This window comes from Cetorhinus maximus, chromosome 13, assembly GCF_964194155.1.
Source record: "Cetorhinus maximus chromosome 13, sCetMax3.hap1.1, whole genome shotgun sequence".
Taxonomy (NCBI): Eukaryota; Metazoa; Chordata; class Chondrichthyes; order Lamniformes; family Cetorhinidae; genus Cetorhinus; species Cetorhinus maximus.
Window position 1 is genome coordinate 28,390,955 of NC_135891.1, and position 15,539 is coordinate 28,406,493.

Below are 15,539 nucleotides of genomic sequence, written 5' to 3' on the forward strand. Positions count from 1 at the left end.
CTACTTCCATCTCTTATTTCATCACTCTGAAGCCTATGTGCTGCAAAAACTATCATCCAGATGTTTGTTAACTCAAGATTCAACCATTCAAATGCCCTCCTGGATGACCTTATTCCCCATTTTTCATAAAACTCTTCCACCCATTTTCCATCCTTCTTGAAGTCCCACAGGATATTACTGTGGGAGTTCCTCAGGGTAGTGTCCTCAGCCCAACCATCTTCAGCTGCTTCATGAATGACTTTCCTTCCATCATAAGGTCAGAAGTAGGGATGTTCGCTGATGATTGCACAATGTTCAGCACCATTCGCAACTCCTCAGATACTGAAGCAGTCCATGTTCAAATGCAGCAAGACCTGGACAATATCCAGGCTTGGGTTGACAAGTGGCAACTAATATTCGCGCCACACAAATGTCAGGCAATGACCATCTCCAACAAGAGAAAATCCAACCAGCGCCCCTTGTTGCTCAATAGCATTACCATCACTGAAACCCCCACTATCAACATCCTGGGGGTTACCATTGACCAGAAACTGAACTGGGCTAGCCATATAAATACTATGGCTACAAGAGCAGGTCAGAGGCTAGGAATCCTGCGATGAGTAATTCACCTCCTGACTCCCCAAAATCTGTCCACAAGGCGCAAGTCAGGAGTGTGATGGAATACTCCCCACTTGCCTGGATGAGTGCAGCTCCCACAACACTCAAGAAGCTTAACACTGTCCAGGACAAAGCAGCCCGCTTGATTGGCACCACATCCACAAACATTCACTCCCTCCACCACTGGCGCACAGTAGCAGCAGTGTGTAACATCTACAAGATGCACTCAGAAATTCAACAGCACCTTCCAAACCCAAGACCACTACCATCTCGAAGCATAAGGGCAGCAGATGGATGGGAACACCACCACCTGCAAGTTTCCCTCCAAGCCACTCACCATCCTGACTTGGAAATGTATCACCGTTCCTTCACTGTTACTGGGTCAAAATCCTGGAACGCCCTTCCTAACAGCACTGTGGGTGTACCCACACCACATGGACTGCAGCGGTTCAAGAAGGCAGCTCACCACCACCTTCTCAAGGGCAACTAGGGATGGGCAATAAATGCTGGCCCAGCCAGTGTCGCCCACATCCCATGAATGAATAAAGAAAACTCACATGTCACTCTTGCCTTTTTGGACCACATTGGATCCTGGTCTCTTAATGCCTCTAATATAAATTTCTCAATCTTCAGCTTAGAATCCCTTCATGTCCTTACCCTTCCGGCTTCTTTAACCTCCTCCAGATTTACAGCTGTCACCCCCTACCCTGCAAATCTCCTCTGACTCTCACCTCCTGTGCAGCCCACTTCATTTCCCCTGTGCCTTCAGCCGCCTAGGTTTCACACACTGGATTTCACTCCCTAAGCTTCCCTTGCCTCAAGACCCTCTTTAAATCACAACTCTTTGATCAAGTACTTTGTCACCGCTCTTAATATCTTCTTTGGCTCAGCGTCCATTTTTTCTGATTACTCTCCAGTGAGGCACCTTGGGACTTTTTCTATGTTTAAGGCACTATATAAATGCAAGTTGTTGCTGTTGTTATTCTTGCTGATGTACATATTCTCTGAGTTTTGATAGTAATAATCTTGCACATTTACAACACTACTGTAGGCTTGTACTTTACTATTCTGACTAAGGCCTGGATATTCCCCATGATGAAGAGCCTCTCCATCGTGGCAAAAATGGTGGATGAGTCCAGAAATCCTAAGTCCTGCTCCCCAACATGGCACTTCCTATTTTTTCAGGGGCAGGAATGGAATCGGGTCAGGGTTCATGCATGTGCGATTTACAGAGGCAGTCAGCCATTTAAATCATCAGTGGGAATTTGGTAGGCCAAGAGTGTGAAATCTAACAGTGTAGATTAGAACAGGTAAGAGGAAGTCTGAACTTGGTGGATTCATTTGGGTCTGGTCTGGGGACTCTTTTGGTGGAAGTCAGGTGCCCTTTGGAATTGTTAAAAATAGATATTAATGTGCTTAAAATGTGCATAAACGCATTCCTGTCAAGCTCATTGGAACTGTCAACAGACCTGTCAAAATCAACTGTCAAAACTGTAAGAAGCACATGGCAAAGAGACCTGTCTAAAGGAACTGCCAGAACTGTCAAGAGGACCTGCCAAGACAGTCAAGAGGACCTGTCAAAAGCAACTGTCAAAGGGAACGGTCAAGCTATCAAGATATTTAAAAGCCCTGCTCTTTAAAAAAAATATGCCTGCGATGTTTAAAAAAAATGCTTCATGTGGGTACAGGGGCACAGGTTGACAGGGAGGATATGGGGTGTGCATGAGGGCATGGATTTACCTGGAGGGTATGGTGGATTATAGGGGTGGATACAAGGGCATAGGTTGATATAGAGGGTATGGGGTTTATGGGACGGGAACAGGGATATAGGTTGATATGGAGAGTGCGGGGGCTATGGGGTGGGTGCAAGGGGCATGAGGTGGCATAGTTGGCATGGATAGGGCATAAGGATTATATGAGGGGGTGTGGGGTCTTGAGGGGGTGGGGGCTGGAGGGATGTTTTTTGTTTTTTTTCAATCTTTCACACAGTGCCAGAGCACAAAGGTAAGCTTTCCTGCCAGCCTACTGCCACACCCAGCCGCCTCCTCACTCATTCAAGGCGCCATGGGCCCGACTCCGATTTCACTCCACCTGCCCAACGGAAAGAAAATTCCAACTTCCAGGCCTGTTTTCCTGGGTTGGCCTCGCGGAGCCAAGAAATGTCTCGACTCTGCTCTCCCAATCCAGGAGCGGAAATCCAGGCCCATATATCCTAGCATTGTGTGAACTTTTTAACTGCTTCGCCACTTTATCTAGCCAAATGTCTGCCATTACTCCCAAGTTATTTTCTAAATCTCCCTGTGGTAAACCAACTTTGTCATCATCTGCATTCTTCCTACTAGACATGCAGCAAATTAAATCCACTGGGGTTGGGGTAGTTTCATATGGTGCACTTTTGCTGATGGCTGAAGGGGCCAATCCATGAGAAACAGGTTCTGTCACAAATGCTGCATAGAAAGTGGTCATCAGGTGCTGTTGCGGGCTGTTGTTTTCAGTGTTGATGTCTGTTGCCAAACCATTGTAGCCCCTGTTCATGGTGGCACATGCCAACGCCATTTTCCTCTGTCGTCAGCTAATGTCTCCCAAGCATAAGAATCAATGTCTAGGGTCTTCATGGCATCCTTGAAGCAGAGCTTTGGGCACCCTACTTGTCGTCTGACTCTCACCATACAGAAAATTCTTAGCTATGCGACTCTCTTCCATCCTGTGAATGTGCCTGAACGAGCAAAGTTGTCTCTGCTTGATGAGTGCCAACATACTTGGGAGTTTTGTCTATGAGAGAACTGCTGAAAATAATTTTATTCCTCCATAAGATGCCATGATGTGCCGCAAACAGCAACAATGAAAGTTATTGAGCTTCCTTTCTTGGTAGCTGTGTTACAACCACAGCAGAAGTTATTGCTTAGCAAGCCAGATCCCAAAGGGAAAACCTGTCTTACTGATCTGAACATTTTTTTTTTGCATTTTGAAAACGAGGAGAAAGAGCTACTGACCCCAAAAGCATAGGACTCCAGTCACACCTTTAGGGTTTTAAAAATTAAAAGATTTATTAAAAAGAAAAAAACTTGAGCACATAAGATTAAAATTACACAATTAAAACAGTCTCACATAGCAACACCAAAAAACCCACTTAGTCAAAACATACAAGTTAACTACCTCCTTGGCAACAACTCCCTTAAGGGTTTTTAACCATAAAAATCTAGTAATATTACCCAAATCAAAGAATCGTTGTCACTTTAATAAAGGTATACCAGACATCTCCTCAAACACTTTCACTCCAATGTGGGAATCCCAAAAAAAGGTTCAGAAACAGACTGTTTTCTGAAAACAAAGACTTTTCTGGCTTGAAACAGGGTGATGCTTACTATTCAAAACTTTTACCTTCTCAGCACACAGATCTGGTCTTCAGGACATTTCTCCAAACAGCCACACAACTCAGCTAAACATCTTTCCTTAAATAAAAACAGAATTACCTGGAAAAACTCAGCAGGTCTGGCAGCATCAGTGGAGAAGAAATCGATGGAGAAGAAGGAATTTCTTCTCCACCGATGCTGCCAGACCTGCTGAGTTTTTCCAGGTAATTCTGTTTTTGTTTTGGATTTCCAGCATCCGCAGTAGCTTTTAGCTTTTTGTTTTTATCTTTCCTTAAATATCTCTTTCCCCTTTCATCTCAAATTCCATTGTCCTCAAACACCTCTTTGAACTCAACTACTCCCAATACAGAAATCTTTCATGTTTTCCTATTGTCTCTACTTTCAAGACAATAAAATTTATTATACCTTCCCCTGTTTACTTATGAAAACCTTACAAGTTATAAAGTTCCTTGTCACTTCTAAACTCCCCTTTGAAATTCAACAGCTGAAAAGCCAAGACCCCATTTATCTTATAATGAAAATCTTAAACCCAACCTATTTACTTGTAACTCAAACAAACCATACCTTCTTATTACAAATGCATGAACCTAACACCTTTACCCTTTTATCTCCCAGTTCTCACAGACACGCTGTCTTTATTAACCTCCCCAGTTTAATTAAACATACACACAGACAAACATGCACACACACACACACAAATACACACACACACAATACCCACACACAGACACACGCACACAGCTTTCTTTACGTAATACCACCATAACCCCCAAAAAAAATCAAAAAAATTTCTCATCACAATCATCCGTGTTTTACAGCCATACAACTTACTCGACTAAATCAACTTACTCAACAAACAACAAAACTAATGCAATGGAAAAAAAATCACTATTTCAAGCTCCTATATTGAATTTGTATGGCTATCAAATAGACAGGACAAGAGTATTTTTAAAGGTATTTACATTGTTAAACTGCAAAGCATTTAAAATAAAGTGCTCAATAAGAAAAGGTTGAATTTATTTGTTAAGCAAACTGGTTTAATGTCACAGAAAGTTGGAGTAAATAACAAACGCGAGAAATGCACTATATACATTCTCATACAAAAATGCCAGTATTCTGTTTCTAAAAGAAACAATCAAAAATGTATACATCACAATGTAAGGGGAATTAAGATAACTGAGTGTGTTGTTTGTAGAATTTGCCACAATTATATAAAGTTCTGCACGTTTTGTTAACTTCAACTCACCCAAAACATCCTGCATCAAAGCCCACATTTTTGTTATTCATTCATGGGATGTGGGCATCACTGGCTGGGCCAGCATTTATTGCCCATCCCTAATTGCCCTTGAGAAGGAGGTGGTGAGCTGCCTTCTTGAACTGCTGCAGTCCATGTGGTGTAGGTACATGCGCAATGTTGTTAGGGTGCGGGTTCTAGTTTGACCCAGTGACAGTAAAGGAACAGCGATATATTTCCAAGTCAGGATGGTGAGTGGCTTGGAAGGGAACTTCAAAGTGGTAGTGTTCCCACGTGTCTGCTGCCCTTGTCCTTCGAGATGGTAGTGGTCATGGGTTTGGAAGGTGCTGTCTAAGGAGGCTTGGTGAGTTCCTTCAGGGCATCTTGTAGATGGTACACACTGCTGCAACTGTGCGTCAGTGGTGGAGGGAGTGAATGTTTGTGGATGGGGTGCCAATCAAGCTGCCTGGCACTTGTGTGGCATGAATGTTACTTGTCACTTGTTAGCCCAAGCCTGGATATTGTCACGGTTTTGCTGCTTTTGGACATGGACTGCTTCAGTATCTGAGCAGTCAAGATTGGTGCTGAGCATTGTGCAATTGCCAGCGAACATCCCCACTTCTGACCTTATGATAGAAGGAAGGTCATTGATGAAGAAGCTGAAGATGGTTGGCCCTAGGACTCTACCCTGAGGAACTCCTGCAGTGATGTATTAGAACTGAGATGATTGGCCTCCAACAACCACAACCATCTTCCTTTTTGCTAGGTATGACTCCAACCAGCTGAGAGTTTTCCCCCGATTTTCATTGACTCCAGTTTTGCTCGGGCTCCTTGATGCCACACTCAGTCAAATGCTGCCTTGATGTCAAGGGCAGTCACTCTCACCTCACCTTGGGAGTTCAGTTATTTTGTCCATGTTTGAACCAAGGCTGTAATGAGGTCAGAAGCTGAGTGACCCAGGAGGAACCCAAACTAAGCATCAGTGAACAGATTATTGCTATACAAGTGCCACTTGATAGCACTGTTGATGACCCTTTCCATTACCTTACTGATGATCAAGAGTAGACTGATAGAGCGGTAATTGGCTGGGTTGGATTTGTCCTGCCTTTTGAGTACAGGACATACCTGGACAATTTTCCACATAGCCGGGTAGATGCCAGTGTTGTAGCTGTACAGGAACAGCTTGGCTAGGGGTACAGCAAGTTCTTGAGCACAAATCTTCAGTACTATTGCCGAATGTTGTCAGGGCACATAGCTTTCACAGTATCCAGTGCCATCAGCCGCTTCTTGATATCATACGGATTGAATCGAATTGGCTGAAGACTGGCACCTGTGATGCTGGGTCCTCTGGAGGAGGCCATGATGGATCATCCAATTGGCACTTCTGGTTGAAGATTGTTACCCATTATCTCTCTCCTTGGCGACCTACACTGGCTCTTGATTCCTCAAAGGTTCCACTTTAAAATTCTCATCCTTATATTTCAAATCCTTTCATGGCTTTGAGCTGTCCCATTTCTGCAAGCCCTCCAGCCCTACAAAACCCCAGAACTCTCCATTCTTCCTGTGCTTTGCCCTCTCATTGCTCCACAATTGGCAACTATGCCTTTGGTCACCTGGGCTTCATACTCTGGAATTCACTCCCTAGACTCCCCCGCCTGCCTCTCCTCGTATCTCCTGCAAACCCATGTTGAAGTTCTGAATTTATACTAATCATGTACTTGTATTAACCAATTGTCCTACTTGATTTGTTGCAGTTTGACATGCATATTTTTGAGCTGCAAAATAAATTACATTAGTAGGAAATGAGTTAGAGCGATTTTAGTGGATAATATGACTTCAAAAAGTTTCCATTTTTCAAATGTAAAGCATTGAATGATTAGACCTCTCTTGTACTTTATGCAATATAAATCACCTTAAGCCTTCAATAATATTCCCAGTTTTCTGTTACTATTGTGATTTTCAGCTCAGTAGCTTATCACTGTAGCCCTCAATTATACTCAGGATGTGAGGTACCATACTTTAAACTGATTAGAAAGCTCATTTAAAATGAAGAAAATAATAATGACTAGACATTACTGTGTTAGTGGTCAAAAGCTTAATATATTCATATATGACATAACTCTGTTTTTAATTTTATCAATAATGTTAACTCATTTATTTGATTATTTTTATTCATTCACAAGATGTGAAAGTCATTGGCAAGGCCAGCATTTATTGCCCTTACTGTTGGTGGTGAGCCATCTTTTCAAAACGTTGCAGACCATGATGTGAAGGTACTTGCATGGTGCTTTTAGGTAGGAAGATCCAATGATGATGAAGGAACAATGAGATATTTCCAAATTAGGATGGTGTGTAACTTTGAACAAACTTGCAGTTGATGGTGTTCCCTGGTGCCTGCTGCTTCTGTCCTTCTACATAGGGGTTGTGGGTTTGGGAGCTGCTGTCAAGGAAGCTTTAGTGAGTTGCTGCAACATATTTTGTTCGAGGTACGCACTGCTACGACTGTGCACCAGTGGTGGAGGGAGTTAATATTTAAGATGGTGGGTGGCGTCGGCAATAAATTGGGCTGCTTTATTCTGGATTGCATCAAACTTTGAGTGTTGTTTGAGTCGCACTCGTCAGGGCAAGGAGAGTATTCTATCACACTCCTGCCTTGTGCCTTATTAGGAGGTGAGATACTTGCTGCAAAATAGCCAGCTCTTATCTGTTCCTACAGTATTTTTGTGGCTGGTTCAGCTAAGTTTCTGGTCGCTAGTGATGTTGATGGTGGGAGATTTGACGACGGTGGTACCGTTGGCAGTACCATTGAATGTCGAGGAGAGATGATAATATCCTTTCTCAAGATAGTTGTTGTCTGACACTTGAGTAGTACAAATGTTACTTGCCATTTATCAGTCCAAGCCTGAATATTGTCCAGACCTTTGTGCATGTGGGCATGGACTGCTTCCCTATCTGAGCAAATTGCAAATGGCACTGAACACTGCAATAATCATTGAAAAATCCCACTTCTGACCTTATGATGGAGGGAAGTTCATTGATAAAGCAGCTGAAGATAATTGGCCCAGGAGACACCGCTCCAATAACCACAACCATTCCTTTGTGGTAGGTGTGACTCTTGCCAGTGAGGAGTTTTCCTCTCGATTCCCATTGACTTCAGTTTTACTTGGGCTCCTTGATGTCACACCCGGTCAAATACTGCCCTGATGTCAAGGGCAGTCCTTTTCACCTCACCTCTAGAATTCAGATCTTTTTTTCCATGTCTCGACCAAGATTGAAATGAGGTCTGGAGCCAAGTGGGCTTGACAGAAACCAGAGTGAAGATTTGTGAGCAGGTAATTGGGGAGTAAGAGCAAGTGTCACTTAATAGCAGTGTTGACAACACCTTCTATCACTTTGCTGGTAATTGAGCTGGTAAGCTGATGCAGTGATAATTGGTCAGATTGAATTTGGCCTTCTTTACTTGGACAGAAGATAACTTGGCAATTTTCCACTTTATTGCATTGGTGCCAGTGTTGTAGTTGCACTGGAAAAGCTTGGGCAGAGGACAACTAGTTCTGGAGCACCAAATCTTCAGGATGACGGTCAGGATGCTGTTGAGGCCTGCAGTCTTTGCTGTATTTTCCACACTTAGCTGATACTAGATATCACACAAAGTGAATCAAATTGGTTGAAGATTAGCATTTGTGCTGATGGAAACGTCAGCAAGAGGCTGAAAGGGATCATCCACACAGCACTTTTGGCTGAAAATGTATTCAAATGCTTCAGTCTTGCTTTTTGCACTAATGTGCCAGTCTCTGCCATCATTGAGTAACAGCAATGTTTATAGAGCCTACTCCTCTTCCTATTAGTTGTTTAATTCTCCATTACCATTCACAACTAGATGCAGCAGAACAGCATAGCTTTTGTCTGATCTGTTGGTTTGGGATCACTTAGCTCCACCTATAACATACTGCCTCCATTGATTAACATGCATATGTCCTGTACTGTAGCTTCAGCAGTTTGATACCTCATTTTTAGGTACACCTGATGCTGCTTCTGGCATGCTCTTCCAGACTCCTTATTGAACCAGGGTTGGTCCCCTAAACTGATGGTAATGGGAGAATGAGGAATATGCCAAACCATGAGGTTACAGATTGTGGTTACCAATTAATCAGAGGGAGAACAACAGCAGAATATCATATGAATGCATAAAGTGTTCCTCTGCTAATACTGTAAACAATAGTTTCTCACATTAATTGAATATTTGCCAGACCCTCCTTCAGAAAAGAAGAAATCGGCTTTAATTGCAAATAATATTTGAAAAGTATACTCCAGAAAATGTTATGCTGTAAATGTTACTTTCTGTTCACTTCAAAAATTACACAGATTTTAAGAACCTGAGAAGGGTGTGATGGAAATAAATTTGAAGCCTTATTTAGGCGGCATTGATCAGAAATTAACATTTCATTCATCATGTTTTATGAATGAAATGTACCACCAATCCTAATGAATTCTTTCAATGTCAGGTGTTACCAGGTGTTATTAACAAAGCCGGGGGAATCCTGAATACATCATTTATCTATACATGAGATGAATGAGCCCTGATCAGTCAAGACTGAGCTATAGAGAGCATCATCATTGGTGTATGTGCATTACACAATTTGTTAGTGAGACTACTGTGCATGTACATGTGCAACAAATGTATTGTGCAATAAAAAATAAAAAACTAGCACATTGAATAAATTATGCAAATTATTTAATATGGGCTATGATATTGCATACAGATGCAATTTTGCCACCATGCTGTCTATCTGCCCTGACTCCTTCATTATTCAAACCATATAGCTAAGTCAATACAAATGCATGGAACACAAATTTGGATTACAGCACATCCAATATCTACTTTAATTGCACCAGCCTAAGCTGAGTTCCCTCTTTGGGCAATTTTGTACACAAATAAGAAGTGGTGCATTTTTCTGGAATGTTGATTATTTGTGGTGATATAAACTTATTAGATTTACAAATAATTGGTTAAAATGTGATAATAAATGTTACCAAAAAGTAAAAATATCAACTGCTGGAAATCTAAAGCAAAAACATAAGTACTGGCAACATTTAACAGGTCAGATGGCTCCTCAGTTTTGAGAAAAGCTAATTTGTTGTTCCTTCCACAGAATCTACCTGACCTTTTGATAAATGTTTATTAATTACAAAACTTATTTCTTGTTTTTTTCTGCCCATTTTTATTTAATGGACATTATTGAAGAAACTGGCTTGAATGAATTTCTGATCCCAAATATATTTATTACAAGTAGACCCAATCAATAATTCAGGATGCTACAATGATAAAGTTTTTCCAACTCTCTATTTTGATTCAGCTCCCTTCCAGTGTCTGGCTTGGTAATTCCTTCATGACAGTTTCCTAAATGTCATGGTGTTTTAACACAAACGTTCAACAGGAAGTAAAAAGACAGAAAAATGAATAAGAAAAACAATCTTAAACAATTCAAGACTATGTTCATCTTAAAAAAAAATTCTCGAGTGTAGTGGGAATGAGATTTTATGTTTTGAGAAGGAGAGTGTACAACAGTCTCTTTCGTCACAATGATGTTAGTGCTGCAACGCTTTTTTGAGAGGACCATGTGATATGGGCTTCCCCAACAGCTCTACTGAGACAATTTGCATCTTTAGTTGCAAGTGCCAACACACTTTTGAGAGAATGTTTGCATTTCAGAAACATATTGCAGGCTAAGTCATTGGTTTGACACAGTGAACAAATTCAAAGCATACAATAGCACTCTTGATTGCCCATCCTTGACCACACTCATACTCATGGGACTTCAATTGATCTGTGATAAGAATAAATAGTGTACCTGTGTTCTGCCAACCACTTTTCCAAGCCCACCACATGAGCACGGTAAGCGTTACCTGCAGTTTCATACTTCTGCAGCCTGTCATCACATTGTGTTAAACATGTGCACATAGTATTATGTTGTTAAGAAATAACTGAACCTCTTGTAATTCCTAATAGAGACACAGTCTATCGACATCAGTACCAGCCTCTTTAAAGAAAAATGATTGTGCAACGTTGTTGGTCTCGACAGCAATACATAAGATCTGCTATTCATCAGCAAAATTGAATGCAGTACATTATCAATATCTATTTATTTGAACATCCTCAAATTAATGCTGAATAAGCGTGTGCATTGAGAAACAGCTGTATATATATCTATAGGCACTGGAAACTGTAGGATGATAAAAGTGCTTCATAGAACCTGAGTAGAGAACTGCAATTTTCCCTCCCTCTTGTGACAATGTAGCTGCTCCGATTTCCACACCTAGCAAGCAGCATCACTTGGTCATGCCTCAATTTTTTTCACTAAAGAATCAACCAAACCTCCTACCTCACCGCACCCCCCCCCCCCCCCAAAAAAAAAGTTTTAAGGTGCATGCAACAATCTCATTACTTCATTTGTTGGTGTATTTTGTATCAAACAAATAAAGGTGGCGACAACAAACCACAGGAAAATGCTGGGACCCTGAATCAGAACTTGAAGCCGCAGGCAATTTTGTCTCCTGGTAGACACTTAACAGATCTTGGGGAAAATGATCCCCGTGGCATTTTGTTCAGCTTGGACGGTATAGACCGCGCGAAGGGAGGCTGAGGCTGGCGTGTGCATTGCAAATCTCTGCCTGGACGCGCGCGAGTGGTGCTGGAGCGTGGCGCCGATCCGAGCCTGGAATCCAGCAGCAGCCACAGGTGGCTGTTGCAAGAAGCAGCAGGGGAAAGGTCAGCGCATCCAAAGTGCCGCAACTTCCAATCGTGCGCGTTACCTTTTCCTTCAAAGCTGCGAGCCGAAAGGACACAGGAGCCGGACAGAGCTGCCAGGCTCGGCTTAAAAACTGTGACCAGAGAGACTGGCAAATGGCCACGACTTTAAAGCCACAATATGGGTGCTCTCGCTATTCGCGGGTCTAAAATAATCCTGCATTTTACGGTGAGCAGGGTTAACGCGCAAGAAATGTGAACTGACAGACAAAATGATCAACAAAGCCATTAGAAGATAATAAACGTGATACCACCCTCCTGTTTGTCTGGGGATATTCCAATCTCTTTTTCTTAAATAAAAGGACCATACGGACATCTCTAATGATTTGGAATTTGCCTAAAACGTTGTGAATGTTGAGCTGCAGTACACAAAAGGAAGACTTGTCAGATTGTGGGATCTGGAGCGGATACATTTCTCAGGTTTAGCCTTCAAATTGACTGCTCCAATCCCTGGGTATGGATTTGTTGGGAGGGGGGAAAAAACAAACTAGTACCAGCAAGCAAACATGAAGATAATACTCACAGTTTGTCATTAAAATTCGGTGTGTTACTGTTTCGTTTTCTAAAGCACATCCGTTTTTTTTAAAGTCAGATCGACACCCAGGGCGGCTGGCATAGATGGGCTGCGCATGCGTTTCGAAACGATTGACTTCCTCGCAGTTGAGCTCGGTTTCTACGTCAAAGAGTCTCAGTCGAAAAGCTCTGATGTTCAACAAGCTTTCCCCAGGTCTCCGTGTTTCAGCAACACCCCTCACACCTCAGTCAACAACACGCAGCAAACCAACATTCCACGTTCAGTTTTGGTGCATTTTAAAGAGTCCTCAAACAGAACACACACATATGTATACACACACATATAAACACAAATATTTACATTCACATATATATGCACATATGCACATATATATACATACACGCACATACACGCACTAAATACATACATATACATACATATATACACACATATGTATATATATACACATATATACGCACACACATACACACACACACACATATATATACACACGCCACTCTGTTCTAATTCTTTAAAAGCGCACGGCAGAGACAGCAGGATTTTCTAGAGCGACTGATTTCAGAATCGGGGAATATCCCAGCGTGGTTGGTGATCGATGTGTACCTTAAACTGAAGTGAAAGCAAATTAAGTTCAATTTAGATAATGTTGAATAATTAAGCTCCAGAAATCGGCTTCGCCCAGCTTCTTTTGTGGAAGTTTTACAAAAAAAAAATCCTCAGAAATAAAGGTGACTTTAAAATATGTATCTTTTCATATGTTTGAAAGCATATAGATCTAAACATTGCTACGCCTCGATATGGACCCAAGGAACCTCTTTTCATCTGAACGGACTTATTAACAATTCTAAAAATGTCAATGCTACTACAACAGAATCGATAAAAGACTATACAGTCCATCCAAGAATTTATAAACCTGTCAGTTATCGGGATAATTAACGATGCACTTGCACTCCGCAAGTTATTGTGGAGGGCTTCTCAGCCAAGACGAAACGTGATGTGAAGTGAATGTTAATAGCCACACAGAGTGGATTGAAAAGGAGAATAAGACTTTCTCCTCCTGGGAGTGTCGAGCAGAGCGCAGGCTTCCGACTGGAGTTGTAACATGTCTGCAGTGTCCTGCTGAGCCAACCCACCCGATAGTTACAGTATAAATTGTACTTGTATATGCATGCTGACTCTAAGTTGACCTATATTTCCACGTAATACCCATTTTAATTTGTTTATCATATATATAGATGCAGTATAAAACTAACATTTATTTACGATGCTATGCTTTTAAGAAGTTTATTTTAGATCATCGCGGTGCAGATTTTGTTTAAAAGGGACTGGCAATAGGACTGGAAGATGTACTTTGTATCCTGTGTGTTCATATCGACACAAAAAGATGATTCCCAGGCCAGACTGTTTCAAACAGCCTCTTCTTCCATTATCACCCAATAAGCGCTGCGTGCCAGCGACTTCATCTTCACACATCAATATTTTGTCTTTCAGTTAAAAAAAGGAGCTTCACCGTCTGTCAAAACACAATGCATTTTCGTGCGGTACCAGGACAAATAACGACAGTAATCACCGAATTATCATTACATGTTCCAACGGTTCGAAAAAGATGAGTCACTTTTTTACCCGGCTTCTGTGTTCTTAAGTCGTTATTTGCATGTATCTGACTTCTTCAAATCAGCTGCTGTTGAATGCACTAACAAAACATTTGCAATTCAGAGACAAAAAAAGACCACGCTAATTCCATAGGTTTCAATGAACTGGTATTAAATTTTAATTCATGTATTTCTGTAACATTAAGGTGCAAGATCGCACTGTAATCTGACCTTATATAAAAACTGATCACTATTTATAGACTCTTCTATTATTTCAGCAGTTTTTTTTCTAAATGTCAGTTTTAGCAAACAACATTCAATATGTTACAATTTATCGGATTCGTTCCTTATTTCCGACCAAAATTGGACACCAATTACCTGAATTAAATTCCAAAATCATTTAACTAATGCTCAAATTATCAATTCACAATCAAAGAACATTTTACTTTCAGACTTTCAAAGCAAATGCATTTTTAGCCTCGGAAGGTGGCGCCAGACACCACAAATAAATCCTGAACCAATTAACCAGGGACTATTCAACAATCCCAAATATTTCAGAAATAAATTACCACATTATTTACCAATCTTCAAGGCAAGTCTTATCATCTGAATAAAGAGGGAGGGAGTGTGTGTGTATAGGTGGCAGGGGTGGGGGAGAGAAAGATAGTGGGCAGAATTTTCTGGCTGGCGGGGGGGCAGAGTGGGAGCGGGCACAGATCCAATCGCCGCCAGCGATCGGGTCTGCACTGCCGTTTTACGTGGGCAGGCCAATTAAGACCCACCCAGCGTGAATTGCAGCTCCTGAGGACAGCGGGAGTGGGCGGGCGGTGGTGGGACTGCAATGACCACTGGGTCCAATGGCGACCCGGCGGCCTGTTTTAAAAAGTTGCTGCAGCCTTTCAAAAGCTGCGAATCATGGCCAGTGGAAGGGCTCCCCAGAGCACTGCTGGTGAGCAGGCCAGGCAGGAGGGTAGGACAGGGGGGCACTGTGCCCCTCATTTTTCCGATGAGTGCCTTGCCGCCCTCCTCGAGGAGGTGACAGCATGGCGGGAGGTCCTGGTACCCCAGGACAAGAGGAGGAGGCCCCCCACACATGACCAAACATGCCTGGGTGGAGGTGGTGAAGGTGGTGTCTTTGGATTACAAGAAGACATTCTCTAATTAAAATTAACAATTGATCTAGCATTAATTGAAATTTGCAGAAGAAAATTCTAAACTTCTAACCTTCTACTCCTGAAAAGACTGATTCAACTTTTAGACTATACCCCCAAACCTCAACTTCCCCACCCAGCAGAGATAGTTTCTCTCTACCTACTCTGCCTTTCCCTTAATATTGTGAACGTTTTGACCAAATAATCCCCTAATCTTCTAAATTCCAGGGAATACAACCTGGTTTGTG

General features: G+C 41.9%; 1 protein-coding gene across 1 annotated transcript in view; it reads right to left on the reverse strand.

Moving 5' to 3' along the window:
• The window catches only part of rgs19 (regulator of G protein signaling 19), a 142,989-nt gene extending 130,304 nt beyond the window's left edge, over positions 1-12,685 (reverse strand). Inside the window, exon 1 of the mRNA XM_078555164.1 lies at positions 12,537-12,685. The gene's annotated coding sequence lies outside the window, so the exon portion shown is untranslated. The remainder of the gene's footprint in view (positions 1-12,536) is intronic.
• Positions 12,686-15,539: the final 2,854 nt, after the last annotated feature.